Genomic DNA, 22493 nt, shown 5'->3' on the forward strand with positions numbered 1-22493 from the left:
TACTTTGTCTCACAAGATCCCCCTTAGCATCTCTTGTAGGGCTGGTTTAGTGGTGACGAATTCCTTCAGTTTTTGTTTGTTTGGGAAGACCTTTATCTCTCCTTCTATTCTAAATGACAGACTTACTGGATAAAGGATTCTCGGCTGCATATTTTTTCTGTTCATCACATTGAAGATCTCCTGCCATTCCTTTCTGGCCTGCCAAGTTTCAGTAGAGAGATCGGCCATGAGCCTTATAGGTCTCCGTTTATATGTTAGAGCACGTTTATCCCTAGCTTAAAATATATTTATTACATAACCTATGTGTATACTGAAGTCAATTTATGCCTTGGAAATATTTAAACTAGTGAAGATTTACGGGACAGTAAGGTAATAACATGTAAATGTTATATATGTGTTCTGTATTCTGGTCATGGCATGTGTGTATGTGTATATGTGTGTGTATTCACAGGCATACAGGCTTATTTATTTATATTATTTAGAAAACAGAGTTCTGGAAAAATATGTTACCTTCCTTTAATAGAATCTAAATTAGAAAAAATGCCCATTTCATTGAGGCAAAAACATAAAAATAGGCATTTAGTGTTTAAAAACATAGTGCTCGGGCGCCTGGGTGGCTCAGTCAGTTAAGTGTCCTACTTTGGTTTCAGGTCATGATCTTGCAACTGGTGAGTTCAAGTCCTATGTCAGGCTCTGTGCTGGCAGCTCAGAGCCTGGAGCCTGCTTCAGATTCTGTGTCTCCCTCTCTCTTTCTCTGTCGCTTGTGCCCTGTGTCTCTCTCTCTCAAAAATAAAGAAACATTAAAAAAAATGTAGTGCTATTGTGACTAAAAAATACCACACATCGTTCATATAAAATCTGCATTTTCTGCAATACCCACAAATGCAAACTAACACATGAGGAAAACTGGACATTTTATGGAAGTCATTGTAGAAAAGTAGTCCTTATTCCCTGCAGCAGAAATTTAAATCTTCTTAAGTTATATCAGAATTACATCTTCCAAAAAAATACCTCTCCAATTTTATCTTTGAAGTACAGCTTTTAAAATGTTATCTTAATTAGATTTGATCATTTTCGATAGTGAGTTTACCATTTTATATAAAGTACATTTGATCATTTATTTCTTTTGAATAAAGTGAGTAAAATCATACACTTCCCCTCCCACCTTTTCACATCACATGGTTATATTTTGCAGTAATTCTCTTTTATTGTTGTTCATCAATTGAATTAATGAACTGTGAAATCAGTTATTATTCTATGTATCTAAATTATAATTTCTAAATTGATGCTTCCTTTAACCCATAAAAATCTGGGAAGCATTTTTTAGAAGTTCTTCGAAAAGAGTTAAGTAAACAACATTAAAAAAGCTGTTCGTGCGTGAGGAAGTGTAAATCACTAGCTGTATATGTGGTTCTAACTGAGGCGCTGCACTGTCTATATAGCAAGCTACAAGTAAATGGTGTTGAAAGTACTCTGTCAGGATGGATCTGTCCTCTGGGTCTCCACCGCACATAATTAGTTTCATGTAAAATGACTGCTTTCCAAGTTTATTATATATGAATTTAATATACCAAATAGATAGAATACAAGAAATAAGTGGAAAAATTTCAAAAGATTTATATTTCTCTAGTGAGCCCCAAAATAGCCTATCCTGTATCCCTCTCAGTTACCACAGGATGTGTATTACTCTGACTTTCCCCACAAGTGAGGTGATGAACTGCTTGGCGACGGGCTTTTTACTTTTTCCTTTTTTTCTTCTGTGGATAAAAAAGAGAAACCTGTAAAGAGGATACATGACCGAGTTTGTAAAATTGAAGTGAATGCAAAAATAACACGTCTCCCATATAAAATGCTTGAATTCTGAGAATCCCTGAATGATAATTTTGGAAAATTTGATAGGTGCCTTTCAGTTTGGTTCAGGTCATCTAGTTTATTTGTTATTGATAAGAGGAATACAACAAGGAAATTAATTTGATAGATATACTTTGCTTGTTAAAGTTGTCCATGATCTCATATTTATTTTAGGCAGCTTTTGTTTTTATAATGCATTAATAGGGATTTTCATGGCATTTTCTTTTTTTCCCTTAGTATTAGACATGTACATTTTTCTTGTACAGAAGTAGGATTTTTTAAAAAATGTTTATTTATTTTTTGGAGAAAGAGAGGGAGACATAGAATCCCAAGCAAGCTCCACACTGTCAGTGCAGAGTGCAACACAGGGCTCGAACTCACAAATCATGAGATTATGACCTGAGCCAAAATCTAGAGTCGGTCGTTTAACCAACTGAACCGCCCAGGCACCCCTGGAAGTAGGTGTTGTTTTTTAACAATATCTTTTTTACATTAAGAGCTATACTTAATCAAACATGAGATCTTCAAAGCCAGAGACAGCTCACTGTAGACTATGTATTTGATGGATCAGATAACTTATAATATACATGTTCAGACGCTGTGTCTTTAAAATTCCTTTCTTTGATGATTTGTTCTGACAGTTCCTCAGTCATTTGCTAACATATCTTTCTGTTTGATTCTCTAAGATACGTTGTTCTCTGACATATATACTTTGTTTACTTTTTCCTGGTATATTTGACCCCAGCTTTCCCCCCAAACATCATCATTCCCACTCTCTATTTCAGTGTTCTTGCCAAACTGGGTTATTTCTGTGTCCTTAGTACCTAGAATTTTGCCATGTACCTCTAGAAATCAAGAATATCATTTAAAAATACTTTAAGTATCAAGGACAAAAAGTAATATATATGATACATATTTTAAGCATTAACCATGAATTTAGCAATAAACTACAATCACACAGTGGTGTGTGTGTGTGTGTGTGTGTGTGTGTGTGTGTGTGTGTATGTGAGAACTGAATCTTAAAATTATGTTTTATTGAGATATTTTCCCAAATGTATTGCTGACACCATGATCCAAAAATTTCACTATAGTAGGCAAAAACCAGTTAGATTAAGGAATGTGGAAACTGAAAGAGTGAAACAGACAAAGACAGGTATCAAAAAGCTGTAAACAATGTAGGAAACACACATTCAGGGTATAAAACTCAGTTATATCTTTGACTCCCCTGTGCTCCTATCTACTAAACATTCTGTGAACATGCTCTGTACATTTACAATTCTAAGTGCAGCATTTTATTTCTCCACCCCAAAGGATTACAGCTCCAATTTTTCTACCAGAAAGATCATTTAGAGTATTTAAGGCTTAGCTCATTTGCCATGGCTTCTCTAAGTGCTTTCTAATCCCACCAGAATATCACCCCAGTGTGCAAGGGTTTCATTAGACCTTGGAAGATATTGTGTGATTCATGTCTGTTTTCCCTGCTGGATTTTAAAGTCCTTCATTATGGGTGCATACTTTATTGATCTTAGCAACCCAGGGCAGAAGAGGATACCTTGTGTATAATTTTCTATACATAATGAAATGCAATATACCAAGGTGGGAAAGGTGTGAGCTTGGAAACCAGAGGAGAAGGTTCTGTCTCCCAGAGGGCTTTTCCTCATCCCTCCCAGTCAACACATCACGCTACCTCTGCCCCTTCTGATAAGATAGCTAAATTCCTTAAGACTCTATTTACTACTTATGAATTCAGAAATTTAATGCTCACTTCATAGAGTCTTTATAACAATTAACATGATCTACCATATGTAAAGAATTAAGACATTCCATATGTAACAATTGTACTGTTAATATTTTAATAATTGTTTTTTTTAATAGAAATCGATTTAGGTAGACTGTTGAACAAGTTAGAATTACGAACAAGTCATAAGCAATTGTGAGCTGTTTCTTTCTAACCTTGGATCAGTGTGTTTATTTTCTATTGCTATGTAGCAAATTGCTGCAAACTTAGTGACTGAAAACAATACCCTTTCATTGTCTAATAGTTCCATTGATTAGGAATCCTGGGAAGTCTTAAGAGAGGGTCTCTACTCTGGTTCCCATGAGCCTGCATCAAGTGTTACCTAGGATCAGGGTTTCATTTGAGGCTCAGGATCCTCTTCCAAGCTTGCTGGTTGTTGGAAGAATTGCCTTCCTTGCAGCAGTAGAACTCATGGAGGCTGTATTTAAGACCAGCAGGAGAGTCTCTAATGTTTAAACTTTAAAATAAAAAATCTGGGTGCCTGGCTCAGTAGGTTAAGTGCCTGACTCTTGGTTTTGGCTCAGGTCATGACCTCACGGTTCTTGAGTTTAAGCCCTGCACCAGGCTCTACACCAACAGTGCAGAGATTGCTTAGGATTCTCTCACTCCTTGCCCCTCCTGCACTGCTCTCTCTCTCTCTCTCAAAATAAATAAATAAAGTTAAAAAAAAAACCCTACCTGGCTATGTCAGGCCCATCTAAGATAAATGTCTTTCTAGTTAACTCAAAAAGAGCTAACTACTAATGTTATCGTGGGAATGACATTCCATCATAACCACAGATTGAATACACACTCAAGGGTATGGCATTATACAGCATGTGTATACCCCAGATTGAGAATGTGAGGGGACCATCTTAGAGTCTTGCCTACCATATTTAAGCTAGAAAATGCATATTTATAGTTATGTATTATAGCAATGTACTCATATATGGATGAACAAATGGTTTCAGCAATGTCTTGGAATATACCAAGTGAAGGATCGTGAAAATGCTAATGGAGTTCTTGTATGTGAACAAGTTGTATCTCAGGCACTGAAAATATGATACCTATGTAGAAAATAAGCACATTTGTATTTTAAAAATTCATGATTACCATTGAAATAAATAGTAGGCATGTGTCTCCAGGATAAATATGAACTAATGTTCTATGTCTTAATTAGTGAAGAAAGAGGATTCTGGTAAAAATTACACACACACACAATACAGTAAGGAAAAGGTGTTCAATTTGGTTGGGAAGGATTTTGGTTTGAGTGGTCTTTGGACAGAAGAAGCAGGATACTCAAGAAATGAGTGTTTCAAGAGAACTAAAGAACGGCAGGGAGAGAAGGAAGGAGATAGAGAGAAAGGCAAAAGTAAAGGGAGGGAGAAAGAGAAGGAGAGAAGGAGATGGAGGCAGAGAGAGAGGAGAATGGGGAAAAAAGCATGCCCCACTCTATTCACTACAATAAAGGCAGAAAAAAAGGTGAAAATGAGCATTAAGAAAATGACTCTAAAATGAAAACCTTAAAATATGTCCAAACAGATACATAGGAAATTATTCAGAAAACTATTCAAAAAGAAATTATATATTTAGTTACAATTTATTGTTAATTTAGAAAACTCAAACTTTTTTAAACCAAAAAGCTTATATCATGAAAATATTTCAACATTATTTTTAAACTTCAAAAACATCACACCTTGCCCAACTGCTGCCCACATACTCTAGAAGCAAACAAGGGATTCTTAGTAACAAGCAGACACATTTGCTTTGTGTTTCTTCTGTGGTATACAGGAATAGACTTAGGCCAAATTTTGCATTTTTTTTTTTGGATATCATTTCTCAGAAGCAAAAGTTGAGGAAAGATTTTTTTAACATCTTTTATTAATTCATCAAATTGGCAAATAATTTTTAATGGTTTTTATTAATTTTTGAGAGAGACAGAGACAGAGCATGAGCAGGGAGGGGCAGAGAGAGGGAGACAAAGAATCTGAAGTAGGCTCAAGGCTCTGAGCTGTCAACACAGAGCCCGACGGGGGGCTCAAACCCACAAACTGCGGGATCATGACCTATGCTGAGGTCAGATGCTTAACTGACTGAGCCACCCAGGTACCCCAGGAAAGATTTTTTAATTAGCTTTGAATTTCAGTATGCTAAATGTGTTCATTCTTTGGGCATGTTCCTTGTAAAACGACTCTGAAGTAATAGGAAAAAATAAGACCATATATGCAAATATTGGTATAATTCCACACTGAATAGCCAAGTGTACATAGCATGAAGACTGGATTCCACTGGGGAGGGTAATATAGGAGTGTAAGGCCTAAGAACTAAATGGAACTTTTATTTCATGTGCTTTTACTTAATAATAAGTAAGGAACCCTTTTCTGAAATTTGCTTGGAACTTAAGTGTTTAAACTCATCCTCTGAGACATTAAAGTCAAATTCAGAGACTATTGAGGGATATGTCCCTGATATAGATCTAATTGTTGGAGAAAAACACATACATCTGTTAGGGTACTTTAGACATTACTTCTCTAAAAGGAGAAGGGCAGAACAAAGACTGAGGGAGGTGGGTATGAAATCGGAGAGAAAAGGAAATGTGCGTCCTTCTCATATTTTAAAGCTGTAGGAATAAGAGCTGTTATGTCTGTTGGCTTAGGGTGTACTGTTCGCAATCTAACATAGTTACAGATAATGGTTTATTTTTTAATGGAATTTGATGGTTTTTATGTCTAGAAATACAGAACATTCAAATCTTGCCCTAGATGGAGACTGATTCAAAAGGTTTATTTGAAGAGAGTGAATTAAGCTACCATCTTATAAGTAGCATTTATATACCCTATATATCAGTGAACTCAAGAAAAGTCTGCTTTGGGGCCCTGAGCTAGAAGTGAACGTTAAATGAGACCCCTAATCAGTTTGATGTCCTCCTTTTCTCAGGAGTATTTTGGGACACCTGCTATCAGACAGCTAATGGTGAGAGGGACAGAGAAATCTGTACTGAAGACCCTGGACTGATTAATCCACATAACAGGACATCTGCAGGATTTGGAAAGTGAGAGAAAGAAACAACCTTGAAAACCCAGTCAGTCCAAGGAATTAAGTTTTTCATAGGTCTTCTTACTTCATGGAGGCAGGTTGCTCGAGAAAAAAAAATTAATTTCTGTCTTCAAAACATTAAAACCTGTCCTCTTTAGTAAATTTTAGTTTGAGAGACAAAGAGAAGGCTTTGCAAACAGGTCCAAGCTGTTGTTCAAGACTCCCTGCAGTCTGGTTGTATGACTCAAGGAATTCAATGATACTAAAGGCATCCATATGAGATGGAGAAGCTGTATGAGGTCTCTGGAAAGCTCTAATTGGAGTGTCTCAGCACAGATGCTAGTGTTCTGTAGCAGAGCCACGTCTTCAGCAGCAAAGAACCACTCTTTGTGTGAAAAATAACTTCTGTTAAATAGAGGAATGCCTGACCAAGGCAAGTGACTGCTATCAATGATGCCCAGCATTCATCCTGCTATTGTCAGGTTACCAAATCACAGAGTCAGGTGTTTGCAGAAGCCATCCATTGGGCAATGAGAATGGTTCTTTCCCAATGGTACTGTGCCTGAACAGATCCAGAGGGGGTGGATCTGTTCTACAGATCTGCTTGTAGGTACTACAAGTACCTACAAGACTGCTTGTAGGTACTATAAGCAGTAGCCTAGATTCTGCCTCACCAGTGTCTATCCCCCAGTTCCCAACTCTGATCTCCTGGCTGACACAAGCACAGTCCATAGGTGGCTTGAAAAGTTGTATGCAAGGTGAAAATGTAAAGCTGCCACAAGACAGAGAAATGAGGATTTCACTAGTTTCCTTGGGCTTTCATAACAAGGTACCACAAACTGGGTGGCATAAAACAGCACAAATTTATTCTTACATAGTTCTGGAAGCTAAATGGCTTAACTCAAGGTGTCAGCAAGTTCATGTTCCCTCTGAAGGCTCTGGAGAAGAATCCTTTCTTGCCTGTTCCTAGCTCCCAGTGATTGACAGAAATTGTTTGTGTTCTGTGTCTTACATCTGAATCACTCCAATCTCCACCTTGATGTTCATATGATGTTCTCCTTGTACTTGTCTTGTATCCAAATTTCCCTCTCCTTTCTCTTATAAAGACACCAGTCACTGTTTTAGGGGCCAACCTAATCCATTATGACCTCATACTAACTTGGTTACATCCACACAAACAGTATTTCTAAATAAGGTCACATTCACAGGTACCAGGGGCGGAGACTTTAACATTTAGGGGAACACAATTCAACATACAATAAGGAGTGGCAGTAAAGGGCAGTGACAATAAGAATACTCACTATGGGAAGGACCGGAAGGTGTATACTTGGTAGTCACTTGGCATGAAGAAAGACCTGATCTGAGATCAGGAAACACATTTTCTGGGAAGTGATGATCATTTGGCAGTTGATGATGAGCCTGAAAGGATTGAGATCAGAAACTCAATGTCAAAGAGGTTGAAGAAATCAGCGTACATTTAGATTTACAGGAGTTAAGATTTTTGTATCTCAAATTAATGGCCACTAAAGCTGATACACCACAAAGAACACATTCAGAGATGCCTGGGTGGCTCAATCTGCTGAGTGTCTGGCTTTGGCTCAGGTCATGATCTCACATTTCATGGGTTCGAGCCCTGCATCAAGCTCTGTGCTGACAGTTTGAAGCCTGGAACCTGCTTCAGATTCTAAGTCTCCCTCTTTCTGCCCCTCCCCCATTCATGCGCGCTCTCTCTCTCTCTCTCTCTCTCTCTCTCTCTTTCAAAAATAAACATTAAAAAGAACACATTCAAAACCTAGGTAGACAGGATGAGACAACCAGTGGACATTAGCCAACTTATGTATTTGACCACTCTACTGGTTGTGGAAGAAGCCATGGATACAATGCCTGTGGTAGCAGGATGGAAACTATGGGTGTGGCCAGGGATTTGGACTTCTTCTCAAAAAACCAGATATACCTTCTACTGATGCTTGGAGGTCTGAAATTTTCATAGCAGAGACCAATATTGAGCCTATGAAATGGTATCATCCTTCCAGGAAACTTGTCTAGTCAATTCACAGCAAAGTAACTACATCAGGCACTTTCATCCTGGAGCACAGTATTTCATCCTAAACAGGATTGAGTCTTCAGTATAGGTTATCCTTTCCTGCCCAAAGTGTTTACTAGCACCACAATTCAAGACTTGTAGCATGTGGCATCACCCCATCTAAAAGACCCATTTTACAGGGAAGGTAATGTTTCAATGAGCACATGAGATCCATTGATTCTACTTTATCCAGAATTACCTGGCATTATGGAATAATAAGATATCTTAATAAAGGCTCAACTAAGGCAACATTTTTGAAAAAAAACACTTCTCAGGGTTGAGACATTGTTTGCCAGGATACAGTGTATGCATTGAACTGATTTCTTGAAATATGGAGCTTGTATTCAACAATTTGTACTCAGTAACACACAGGGCAGGGATTGGGTAGAGCTGGCTTCTCTCACCATCACTGTCAGTCACCAATAAGAAATTAACGCTGGCTTGCCCAAAACGTTAGCCTCTGCTGGATTAGATGTGCTGATTCCTGGGGGTAGGAGGCTGGGGATATTTATACTAGGGAGCATGGAAGTTCTAGGTACACATACTGGGAGTAGTATGGAAATCAGAAGATCCACTTGGCCCTCTCTTGGTGCTTCCATGCTCATCACTATGGTAAAAGGACAATTGCAGCAATTTCAGTTATGATCAAGAGTCTCAAGGTTTATACTCCTCAGAGATAAAGGTCTGTGTCAACTCATCAGGCAAGCAACCAAGACCAGAGGAAATGCTGCTTGAAGGGGAGACATGGCCAAAATTGGTGATGGAGAAAGGAGATGATAAATATCACTAACAGTCTTAGGGCCACTTCAGTAAAGAGAACTGTAGCTTATTCTACTATCCCTTGCATATTAAATCCTCTGTGGAAAACTTGAAGACTCAGTAACAAGGTGGACTTCATGCAGTGCACATGTAGATGGAGTGTGGGATGGATTTTTCATCCTTTTATCACCAGTGCCCCAGACTCACAACTACTAGGCTTCTCCCATGATTTCTGCCAAGGTAGAAGTAGAAAGCACTCATAGCATGGGCTCCTCAGAAGTACAGGCATAAAAACTCTGAAGCAGAAATCTTTGATCAATTCCCATGAGAGCTGATGGACAAATACTTTGATTAGAACAGTCTTAGAAGGCATTCCATATGTTCCCCAGAAGCATCTGTTGCCTATTGAAATAAATCAATAATGCACCTTTATATTGGTTTTTCCTCTCTCTCTCTGTTTCACTTTCTCTGATTCCTCTCTCCTACTCTCTGGCATATGCTCTCAAACTACCTGCACAGAAGTATTGTCTCAACTCTGTTCTTGAGGACACCCAAGCTAACACAGGAGACATTTTTGCCCCTCATTTTGGTATTGTTTAAATTATTAACCATTCTTGAAAAAAGTATGTCAAATCCCGATCTCTGCTTTATTTCATGAAAAGACATACCCAGAAGAATCTGGCAAAGTGTCACTCAGAAGAGGTTTTCTGAAGTAACTTAAGACAACATGAACACTACCCTGCTTGCTACCCATGGAGATCTCCATCCATCCATTCAACCAACTATCCATGTATCTATCCATCCATCCATCCATTATTTCATTCAAATCACTAATACTTTGATCTCTGTTATTTTCCAGGCAGCCTTTTCCATACTAAGAATAAAACAATGAACAAGATAGAGTTCTCTACCCTCATGGAACTTACACAAAGTTCCAAGATAAACAAAATGAAATAATAAGCTTATATCACGTAGAAATGCATACCAAGAATAAAATAATTAGGGAAGTAAAGGAATAAAGGGGGGGTAAGGATTGACATTTAGATACAGGGGTAGAAAAAGGTATCCTGAGAAGGAAACACAACAACAGTGTACTGAAGGAATGAGGGAATGGGCCATCAACTACCTGGGGACAAGTTTTCGAAACAGAAGGAATACTGAGGAAAAGGACCTGAGGCAGGAGCATGCAGGGCACATAGCAGGAGAGTGTAGAGGCCTCCTCTGTAGTGTACAAAGGGGAGGGAAGTACTCAGGGGCAGATCATGTAGGGGTTTGTAGGTATGACCTTTGAGTATTTTTAATAGTGTGATGGAAAGACACTGGAGTGCTTTGAACAGGGGCATAATAGGGTTTGAAAAAAGTTTTAAATGGCTCTCTGGCTGCTCTGTGGAAAATACATTTTTAATGAAGCAAGTAAAGTTGTATTTTAAAAGAAAATCCAAAATCCTGCAAAGAAAATGGGAAACTTGAGGATAAATTAAAATGACTACATTAACTTGTTGGAAATGTTCACAGACCTAGAGTCATTTTGTTAGTTTAGACACATAAATATTTATTATATGTAAAACGATTTAATATGCTTTTGGTTATTTCCTTCTGTTGCTCTTTCTCCCCATCCACATTAACCCTCCGCTGTGATCTTTTTACCTTTTAACAGGAAGACAGACAGAAAATTAGAAAGAACAAAAATCTGCCCCGAAGAGGCTATTTGCTTCTGCTTAAAGAGAGGCCCCAAGAATATTATCAAGCAGCCATAGAGTCTAAGAATGGCCAGGTACAAAATCAGCTAGTGTAAATGGATTGCCTAGAGGCAGTCGACATCCCACAGACAGGGAGGTACTAAAACTAGTGATGGAGAACTGCGAAATGGAACGTAAGTTCCACAAAGATCTTGGTTCGTATTTGTATCTGTGTAGACATAGTACCTAGCACAATTAAGCACAAAGTTAATGCCGAACAATTATTGCGTGAAACTGAAAAAAGAAAAGAAGAAGAGGCATCTCAGAATCTTTACTTGAGCTGCCATTTTACTGGAGACAAGACACAGATTATGTAATTTACCTTTGCTCCAGAAAGAGCAGCATACCACTTTAACAGGTCACTGACAAGCATATGTTCCTGGCAGCCCAAGGTTGAGCAGGACATCCTAGTGAAGCTGGGTTCATTCCAGTTTGAAGAGCCAATGATCATGGAGGGATGTCCAAATTAGAGGATTTTCTGGCAAGAGGATTCCATTGAGTGTTACTTGTGGATAAAACATTTGGCATTTTATGTTCAGGAAATCTTGACACAAAAAGAAGACAAAAATCTAAAGTGTGATCTTGACCCTAAAGCAGGTAGTGTCTCAACAGCGTCTCAGGGTTCTCCTAACCATCAAAGAAAACAGAGTTAATTGGAAAGTTAAACATTTTGTAAAACAATTTAAGGTTCACTTTAACTCTAAGGTAACATGAATTAGGTTTTAGACCACTCTTCTCCTCTCTCTCTCTCTCTCTCTCTCTCTCTCTCTGTCTGTGAATATCTGAGATCGTTGACTGCTAAAATATGAATAGCTTTTCTGTAATCTGTTACAATCAAATGTTTTTGTGAAAACGTTGTGATTGCCTGTCTCTAAAAGCTTTATAGACAGAATGCAGAAGGCAAGGATAATGCTGAGACTCAAACCTCAGGGATTGCTTTGGTTAATTGCAGAGTTTTTTTTTTTCTCTTTTTATAATGCTGTGTCATCTAGGGGTTCCCAGCCCACTTGCATGGGTTCTGTTGCTTAGCTCCTTGTGTCTACTGAACAGCTGTGAAATGTGGCAGCCTGGTGTGTGGAGACCACAAGTCACATTTGCAGCACGTGTTACCGCCTGGCCATTATCATTTCACATTTTTAAAGGATATCAGCTGAAAATGAGTGACCAACTTTCAAAAGGCATTACAAAATCCATTTAGATAGATAGATGGATAGACAGATAAATGTGTACAACTTAATATCTACACAACCTATATTTTATGTAAAAAATAAAAACAGCTAATTGAAACCAGAATTATTCATTGAGGCAAAAATCCTAAAGTGGTTACATAATAGGCACTCTATTTTTATATATCATTATACATTTCAAAGGGAAAACATCATTGCTATTTTTGGGAAACTAGCCCTGAGGTTTAAAATGTGTCTTGTCTACCTACGCCTTTGATTTTTTTTTCTTAATTGAGCAGATTTTGGAAATTGCTCTTATGAAATTCAATTACTATTTCTTAATGTACCAGGGTTTCCAGAGAATATGATTATAGTAAATTCACAGAGATTATCCCACTGGCCAGTGGAAGCTGTGTGCAGGGAAGGAAAATGCCACCCAATCTGCCTTCAAAAATGAATTACCTACCAATGGTGGTCTTTATGGTAAGGCCACAAGCAATTACATGTTCCCCACCCTCTACCAAGAATTGCATTGGTCTTCCAGTTCTGCACTTCTGTCCTATGAAAGCATAACCTAAGAGAGAGAGAGAGAGCGGGTAAAAATGGCAGCATGAAACTTTGTGTACCAGCAGGTGTCTAGTCTCAGCCTCTGTGCTCTAATATATTTGAGTTTCCTAAGCAACTATGCTCCCTTGGAAACTGGTTAAACTGCTTCTATAGAAACTATTAACTGAGCAATTCCTCCTTCAAACCAGCTTTATGGAGAGAGTACAAGAAAATAATGGGAGAATATTTTCCGCTTCCTCGGTTCTTGAGATTTTCTCGTGGAGTATTTCAGAACTATACTGGGTAAATGTGAGCCCATATTTCCCTAGGTTTTCATTACTTTTCTGCTTATTGCATTGCATATGATACAGAGAAAGGATGTTGTTTCTTCATTGGATAGTTTTGGAAGACTAGGAAATTTCCCCAGTTTGCTTATGGGACTAATTTGACCTTTTCCTCTTCTAAACAATGGCACATAAATTAAAATGCTATAAAGTTTGGGCTCGATAGAAGATTGCATTAACCTGTTTCATAATGAAATACATCTCACTGTTATTGAATTGAGTCACCTTTATGCATTATCATGAGAAACATGAGGTACTTGTTTAATATAATGAAAATGCACATTTTTGTTTAAGTACATATATTCTTGCGATTTCCTTTTATTATTCACACCTGTATGAAAGTTTAATTTGATCTATTTAGCCAGTCTTTAGATGTCCTGTAGATTGCCTTTCTTTGTTAATTTTAAGATGAGGAACGGTAAGTAGTCTAGGAGTACAAGTTACCTAAGGCCAAGATATTTGAGAACTGGCAAAAAGAAAAGTTATACAAAATAAATCTTTATATATAAAATTCCTGGGGCGCCTGGGTGGCGCAGTCGGTTAAGCGTCCGACTTCAGCCAGGTCACGATCTCGCGGTCCGTGAGTTCGAGCCCCGCGTCGGGCTCTGGGCTGATGGCTCAGAGCCTGGAGCCTGTTTCCGATTCTGTGTCTCCCTCTCTCTCTGCCCCTCCCCCATTCATGCTCTGTCTCTCTCTGTCCCAAAAATAAATAAACGTTGAAAAAAAATTTTTTTTAAATAAAAAAATTCCTTGGTTCACATTATGGTGCTTATAAAGTAAAAAGGAAAAAAGGAAAAATAATGCACTTGTTTTGAGATGTATTTTATCCATTCCAATACCGCGCCCATAAGGGCATGTATATAGTTCTCATTCCTAATTCCTTACTCAGAGAAGATAATCATAAGTGTGTATTCAGGAGATTTTTTTTTTAATGTGCAAGATAGAATGAATTGTAGACACCAAAATCTATCTAAAAAAACTGAATCAGCTCATTTATTCACAATAGGATACTTGTTGCTTTTCTCTGCATCATACTAAATTTACAAATATTCACAGATGGTATTACCTACATTCTCATCTCTTTAAATTAAGCATTATTCAGGGACTAAATTGCATCCATCTCTTTATGCAGACATGTATGCTGTGCATACCTACATACACACACTTGCTTTTATTTAAATAACACAGTTATTATTTTTATCACATACACATTTGTTTTCAATTTTTTTTCTTTATCGTACCTCACTCCTACTCTCTGCCTTTCATTTTTGGTGTTTGTAAAATAAATGTATAAGAGAGTTCTATATTATACATTTTAGCACTAGAAATAATCAATTAGTGTTTATGTCTTGGCTTATGATATCTCGTGTCATTTTTGGATTTTTTTACATAATCAAATATTTCTATCTTTTATTCTGTAACTTATAGCTTTCTAATACTAAGTCATCAATTCTATACTATGTATATGTGTTTTATATTCCCCTTTCAATTTTTTTTGTTTTCTACATTTATGTCACTTGTGGGGGTAGAATTTCTTATTATTCAGTGTAAAGCCAGAGTCCAAATTTATTTCCTTCCATAGTGAGCTAAAAGGAAAGAGAGGTCCTCTATTCCATCATATACATAGAAAACGTATGGCTAATTAGCCATACAGAATCCTCTAAATCTTGGAAATTAGCTGTTATTCATCATTGAGTTTCTAGAGACCATCAACACCTAAATTACACAATAATGTTATGAATAATAACTTCTATGTAAATCCTTCTAAAAGACACTTCACATTTTCTTGCTTTGTTAATAATGTTGACTTGATATATCTTAATATTTTATTAATGGCCAGGATTATCATTATAAAGCTGAGTAATTTCATTGCTCATTGATGACCTTAGCCATTTTCTGCCTTTACTTTACTACTCGCAATAAAATTGAACTTTGTTTACCATTCCTGCCTTAAATAGTCTCTTAACTCAATGTAGTGAAATACATGCCAGACTTCCTCCTAGCTAACACTGTAGAATTTCATCAGTGCCTTCACAAGAAATCTAAATGCTAAAATTTTTCAAATGTTCAGTGCTAAGCTTGTATTTTCTCTTTCTCTGCACTCTCTTGATCGGTGAGTTATGGGTTAAATTGTGTTCCACAAAAATATATGTTGGAGTCCTGACCCCCCAATACCTCAGAATGTGACCAGATTTGGAAAGAGTGACCTTACAGATGTAATTAGTTAAGATGAGGTCAGACCGGAGTAGTCTGGGAACTTAATCCAATACGCCTGATATCCTTACAAGGAGAGAGAGACACAAAAAGCAAAATGTCATACGAAGGCACAGAGACACATTGGGAAGATGGCCATGTGAAAATGGGGGCCTAGATAGGAGTCATGCTGCCACAAACAGGGGACACCTGATGCCTCCAGAAACAGGAAAAGAAAAGCAGAAATCTTTCCTTAGAGACTTCAGAGGGAGCATGGCCCTCTAGACACCTTGATTTATTTCTTCAAACCTTCAGAACAGTGGAAGAGTAAATTTCTGTGGTTTAAGTCCCTCTGTGCTACTTTATTATAGCAGCCCTGGGAAGCTAAGCGAGTGACCCTATTGCCTTCCCAAGATTATATTCTATTCCAGTTTCTGTCAATACAGGTGTCTCTCTTCATGTGTAAGCAAAACAAATGAATGAAAGTTACTTTCAAATTTAACATGTAGTAAACTCGTAATTTTCCCCTCTCAACTGCTCCCCTCCCCCTCCTACAAACCAATGTCAGGCATCCACATTGCAGTGAATGGTTCTACTATTTACTGAGTCATTCAAGCTGCAAATTGAGGAATCACATTGGATTCCACTCTTCCCCTCCCAGAGACCCCTCTATCACCACTAATTACGCCAAAGTGCCTCCAAAATCAAACTTACATTCTTTCCAGTGTCCTACCTCTCCTAATCAAACCAGTCCTCACCACCAACACTAATCTGGCTAATTTTAATAAGCCACTAATTTGTGTCCCCCTTTCACTCTGGCTATATTTCCATACAGATAACATCAATATTTTTGTAAGTGTAAAATAAATCTTGTAACACCTTGGCTTAGTGTTTTCTGTGTTTCTCCGTGGCACTCATACAGGAATTTAAACTCCTTAATGTAGATTGCATGACCTATCTGATGCGGCCTGGGCTTATTTCTCCAACTTCAAGCCAAGTCGCTCTTCTGCTTAATACCATCCATCCTCATTGCCCGTCTCTCAGTGGAGTCAGACTGTTTATGCTAGTCTCTTGAGTGAATCATTCTCTCTCAGAAGCACACTCATTCTTTTCCATGGGTGTCTCCTCCTCATTGCTCAAGTATCAGTTTAAAGTGCTACTTTCTCAGAGAAGCATTCTTTACTATTCTATCTAATGTTGTAGCTGCACTCTATAACTATTAATCTATTTCAAAATCTTTGGCTATTGACTTCACTGCACTTGCCACAATATACAATATAAAACATACCAAAAATCTATTTATATACAATTTTGATAGTTTCCTGTTGTCCCCTTAGACTCTAAGCAATGTGAAAAGAAGGGTCACAATAATTGCATCGTCCACTGTATCCCATGTCTTAGCATTTGACCCAGCAATAAAATAGTACTCATTTAGGAAGGAAGAAAGGAAGGAAGGAAGGAAGGAAGGAAGGAAGGAAGGAAGGAAGGGAGGAAGGCAGGCAGGCAAGAAGGAATCACTACCCACAAACCTTAAATCATATATTTATAAAATGTGCATTATCGATAGATAATTGTTGTAAGGAAAAGAAAATACTAAAGTATTAATTTCAAATATGTGTCAAGAATAAAAAATAATCTTTTTTTGATGTTTATTTTGAGAGGGAGAGAAAGTATAAGCAGGGGAGGAGCAGAGAGAGAGCAAGAGAGGGAATCCCAAACAGGCTCTGCAGTGTCAGCACAGAGGCTGACATGGGGCTCGAACTCATGAACTGTGAGATCATGACCTGAGCTGAAATAAAGAGTTGGACATGTAACCGATCGAGCCACCCAGGCGCTCCCCAAAATTCATCTTTTGATGAACCAATTTCTCTGATCAAACTGCAGATTTTGGAAAAGAAAGTCTCCAGTTCTTACTGACTGTGGATAAGCAGGATGGGAGAAATTATCTGAGTTACACTCAGTCTCCAAGTTATGCTAGTAACATAGCTGCCTAGTTAATTTTTTATACATTTAAAGAATTATGGAAAGATTAAATATTTTCCATATTACATGGATTAGGAAGAAGTGATAGGATTTATTCCTCCAATTTATTTCTACTCTTCTGATTTGTTCGTTCTATTTCTGAGATGCAAAAACAAGAATCAAGGAAAGGATAGCAGATTAAAACAGTATTTTAGAAACCTACCCCTGATTAACTAGGCAACTTTCATTCAGGAAAGTTCAGAAAGCAGATGGTACACCCTCAAAACATCTTCATGAACTAAGGTAGTGCAAGGAAGCAACAAAATAGGTTTTAATGCTTTAGTCATGAGTGTTTTACCAGGAGGTCTTAGACAAACCAAAAGCACTGAGCTTTATGGAGCCCAGAGGTCATGTTTATTAGTCACTATAAACCTTTCCCCAATAAAATGAAGGAAAACTAAAGAAAATTAAATAGCACTTATAGATGAATTTAGTGCTCTTCTTATTTATGGATTCTGATCAGGTAAGCATTAAGAATCATGGACAGTGTACTTTTTCTGGAAAAGACAGCTTTAGTTGATCTAATAAGTCCTGAAAGCTCTATTAAATATAGATTCAGAATAAGGTTTAAATTATATAGCTACTAGCAAAATGTCATCTGAAAAGTGAACAAGACTAAGTCTAACCTACTTATCTCTGATTTATTAGTGCTTTATTAGATTGAGGAAAATTTTTTTCCTCTGATAGTTTACAGTTTCTACCACTTTTCCACAATTGGAAAAAAATAACTAAAACTACATATCTCAGGGATCCATAATGAATGCAGATTTAATGTTGAACAATGTCAATGAATGGGAAAATGCAATCATTCATTTTACAGGAATTGCTAATTTAGGTTATCTCCTAACAAACTGTGGGCAATTTCAAAAAAATAAAATACTCAATCCAAAGAATTTAAAACCATCTTGGCATATGTATGGTAATGCTAGACTTTTCCTCATAGCCTTGAAGTTAGAGCTAATTTTCTTAAAATTCTTTATGTTTCTCAGCAAATTGGCAGTGCTATTGGCTTACAAAAATTGCTAAATTTCTGAAAAGACCATGTGTCTATTTTTTTAATGTTCATCATATGTATCTTTTGCAGGAGAAATAGTTAAAATTTGGCTCCTACACTTATAGAGATGAAGGAAGCTTAGAGGAAATTTGGTTCATTCTTCTCTGCTAAGCAATGACTATTTCCACTGAGCAATTTCAGACTGATAAAAATCAATCCTGTTTTTCACAGAAGTCTATAACAAGTGATGGTAAGCCCTCTTTATCTAATAACAGTGTGCAAATTTCTTCCTTGTATGGAAATTATTTTTCAGTTGATCTCTACCATCACAAAGCCAAAAAGAAATTCCAGGGATAATTTATTCACCCTAGTGTTTTCATGTGAGAAAGTAGCTGAATAATTAAGATCACTTACTGTCTATTCTACTTTTAAAGATCATTTCCTGATAGCTTGTGGAAGAAACATCACTCATATCTGATTTCATAAGAAAGTAGTAGGAATTTTAGGACAGACTCTGAAGGCAAAACATTTGAGTCTTACCCATTTTTTAAAATTTTGATCTTGGACAAGTTATTTCAATTACCTGATACATGGTTTTCTCATTTGTAAAATCACAATAATAGTATGCCCCTATATGTTTATTGTAAGAATTAACTGTCGTAATTCATGTTGATTCTTTAAGAACATCATGTATATTTATAATATTGCCATAGCCTTTCTAACAAAGATTGCACTTTCTAAAGATATGATGTTACCCAATCTTTTGTATAGGCAAGCTGGGCATTTATCTATGAGATATGATTTAGGGGAAAAAAAGTTGTAGCACTTAAAAGTATTTTATACTTAAATCATAGTTGCCACACTATATTCCAATAGGGGATATTAATAGTTTGAACCAGATTAAATTCTGAAAGAGCATATGATCTTGTCTAATTTGTGAAACAGATTACACTTTTCAACATATATTGTATAAAACATTATATCATATGGACATTCACAAAAAAGGATTCTAGGGGTGCCTGGGTGACTCAGTTGGTTATGCATCTGACTCTTGATAACCTGCTCAGGTCATGATCTTGCAGTCATGAGATTGAGCCCCACATAGGGCTCTGTGCTGAGCGTGGGGCCTGCTGGGACCCTCTCTCTCTTTCTCTCTCTCTGCCCCTCCCCTGTGCACATGTACACATGCACATGTGCTCTTTCTCTCTCACACAATAAGTAAATAAACTTAAAAAATACAAAAAAGGATTCCATAGTTACCTACTTTAAAAAGCACTATTTCCCACTGGTGATTTGAGTAATGTGTTATTACTCTAAAGATGAGGAGAAGATGTATGTTAAAGTTGCATAATTAACTTTACTCAAATGCCATTTACTGCTGTTATTTGACAACAGAATCTGTTTCCCCTTTAGAGATAATAGATAGTATCCTTTGGGATTAACATTGTGTGGAATACTTCTTATAAATGTTAGTCTAAGTGCTAATTTTAGGCCAGAAATCTGTTTACATATTTTTCTGACAATGTCTGTCCAAACTCTACTGAAAACTTTCAAGGGTGAAAGTTTGAAGAAACTCTAGAAACACATGATTCTGTCTTTTCACAGCTATAAATGTTAAGAAGTTTATGTTGGTATTATTTATAATTTATTTTTTTAATTTCTACTTATTTGTGCTGATTTTAATCCTTTGACATCCTGGTAATCATTCTAATATTTGCAGATGTTGTCATGCTTCACTCTCTAGCTTTTTTTTTTTTTTTCTCTTCAAACTATATCTTCCTAATTCAGTCAGTTTGTACCTCTCATAATTGGAATTCAAATAATCTCATCATCACCTTAATCCATGAAATGTAATCTAGTTCACCAAACACTTGAGTTAGCAGCTAGGAATTGTTCTTTCCTTCTCCGATCCCATTCCCTTCCTCAAAGACAAGTCTCTAGCCCCATGTACTTTATGTTCTATTCTGTGGGTTTAGGCTATAAACCAATCTGAGTTATTATATTAGCTAATGACAAATATAAAGTATGGGGCATCCTAACGGTTATTTGATTTTTAAGGGGAATCTTGATAAGGAAAGCCCATTAAAGTACAAGGTAATTACATTCTAATGGTGAAGTTATATGAGATTATATTTTAGAAAGAGTTTAAACCTACATCAAATCACAACTTGAAAAACTTCTGATTCTAACTACCCACAAGGGGTCATACTCTTTTCAAGATTCATTGAGACACACTCTCAATTTCTCTACTTTTCCATAGAGTTTGTTTTAGATTCAAAAGCCCATGGCCATTTCAGTCAGAGAGCATTAAGAGTATGAGACCTTTGTGACTATCTACTCTACCTTATCTTTTTATAGCTGACAAAAGTAATGCCCAGAGAAATTTAGAAATTTGCACAGGGTCATGCCATTAGTTCACTATGAAGATGTCTCTTACTTAAATCTATTCTTCCTGAGTCTTATGCTCATTTTTTTTATTATAACTCCATAAAACCCCTATCAGCCAATGTTTGTGGGGATAAGGTGTTGTTTTAAACAGTAGGAAACTTATTCTCAAGTTAGTATGTAGTCCATGCATAGCATACTTATGCATGGAGAGACCAGTTTTATTTCTTTCATATTTTAAAACACACATTACCAGAAATGTATATGACCTGTGGAATACAAAATTTGCTAATGATATTAGAACTATCCAAGTTGCCTTTGAAATGTGTGTTTATCTTTTTGAGAGTTAATTTCTATGCAATCACAAATTTAATTGGAACTTACAATTAGTAGGCAGGTGTATGCTTTAGTGAGCCATCCAAATTCAATAGCATTTAATGGCTATTTGATTGGCATCATCAATACAATATGTCTTCTCTAGCAGAGACCTATATCATGCACAGTCATTTCAAAATTTAGCACAAATTACGTTTTAAGCCAAAGGGTTAATCATCGTCCCTTCTTTCAGAATACAATTGAGAATAGTTGTTCAGGCAACTGTGAGATACATTGCTTGGTGCCCGCGTTACTGTGCGTAAAACAATGGGCTTCAGTTTGCAGTGCCATCAGCCTGGTACATGTCACTAATACTGAATTCATTTTTTAGAGCAAAACCATATACCCATCTTCCATTGCAATTACTGCAGAGGAGGAGAGATTGAGAAGTAAAAATGAAACATTTCAAGGATGAATGGGCACTGAAAATTGGTAAAGTGGCAGGAAAGTCCAAGTTTGAAGAATGAAGAAGTGAATGTACATAGAAAAAGCAGTTTGGAAAACATGAAAAAAATGATATTTTGCAGAAACATCTGTTTGCTGTTGCTGAAAAATTTTAGCATTTAAATGTTCTCATTTGGGCTCTGAAGTTAGCACTTCCCTGAAGTAGTTCACACCTTTGCTATTGCTCCTGTTCAGCTACAGATCATTTTATGCAAGGCTGATTTTAACAAGAAAATGGTGCATTAATTTACAGTGTGTTGAGTATTTTAGAAGTGGCAAAATCTAGGCCTTTGTGAAATTTTAGAATCTGAAGAAAATAGAAATACTTATGTAAAGCTCTTTAAAAACACCAGAATGGCTTCATGCACAAGAAATTACACTCTGATTAAGATCATTAGAAAATTCAGTTGTATATAAAAAATCAACCTCCTAACTAGTGGATTTTCTATGACTCTGCAGAGTCTCTATTTAATAACGAAGCAGATATAATCTTAGACATGATCTGACAAGACTTTTTTTATAATATTTTTCTCTCTTACCTACTTGCTCTCACTTTTCCTTCCCTTTCTTTACCTTCTCTCTGTCTCCTCTCTCTGCTCACTTCAATTCTTTTTTCATTCTGTTGTCATTTTTCTATTTTCCCTTCTTCTTATTCTCTCCATTGTTCCTCTTCTTTTTTTTTTCCCTGTCTCTAAGCCTTTTCTAAAAATTTCAAATATTTTAAATGTGTCTCTATTAAAAAGAGCAAACTTAATAATGGCAGCCTATTCACTCTCTTA

General features: G+C 36.7%; 1 long non-coding RNA gene across 1 annotated transcript; it reads right to left on the minus strand.

The window, feature by feature from the left end:
• Nucleotides 1–1593: 1593 nt before the first annotated feature.
• Nucleotides 1594–8330, minus strand: LOC123384401. The gene is made up of 3 exons (XR_006595442.1): nt 8280–8330; nt 7966–8083; nt 1594–1778 (listed from the first exon to the last, which is right to left on the minus strand). It is a non-coding gene; the product is annotated as an uncharacterized LOC123384401 (long non-coding RNA).
• Between the last annotated feature and the right edge of the window lie 14163 nt (nt 8331–22493).

Source organism: Felis catus, chromosome A1 (assembly GCF_018350175.1).
Source record: "Felis catus isolate Fca126 chromosome A1, F.catus_Fca126_mat1.0, whole genome shotgun sequence".
Taxonomy (NCBI): domain Eukaryota; kingdom Metazoa; phylum Chordata; class Mammalia; order Carnivora; family Felidae; genus Felis; species Felis catus.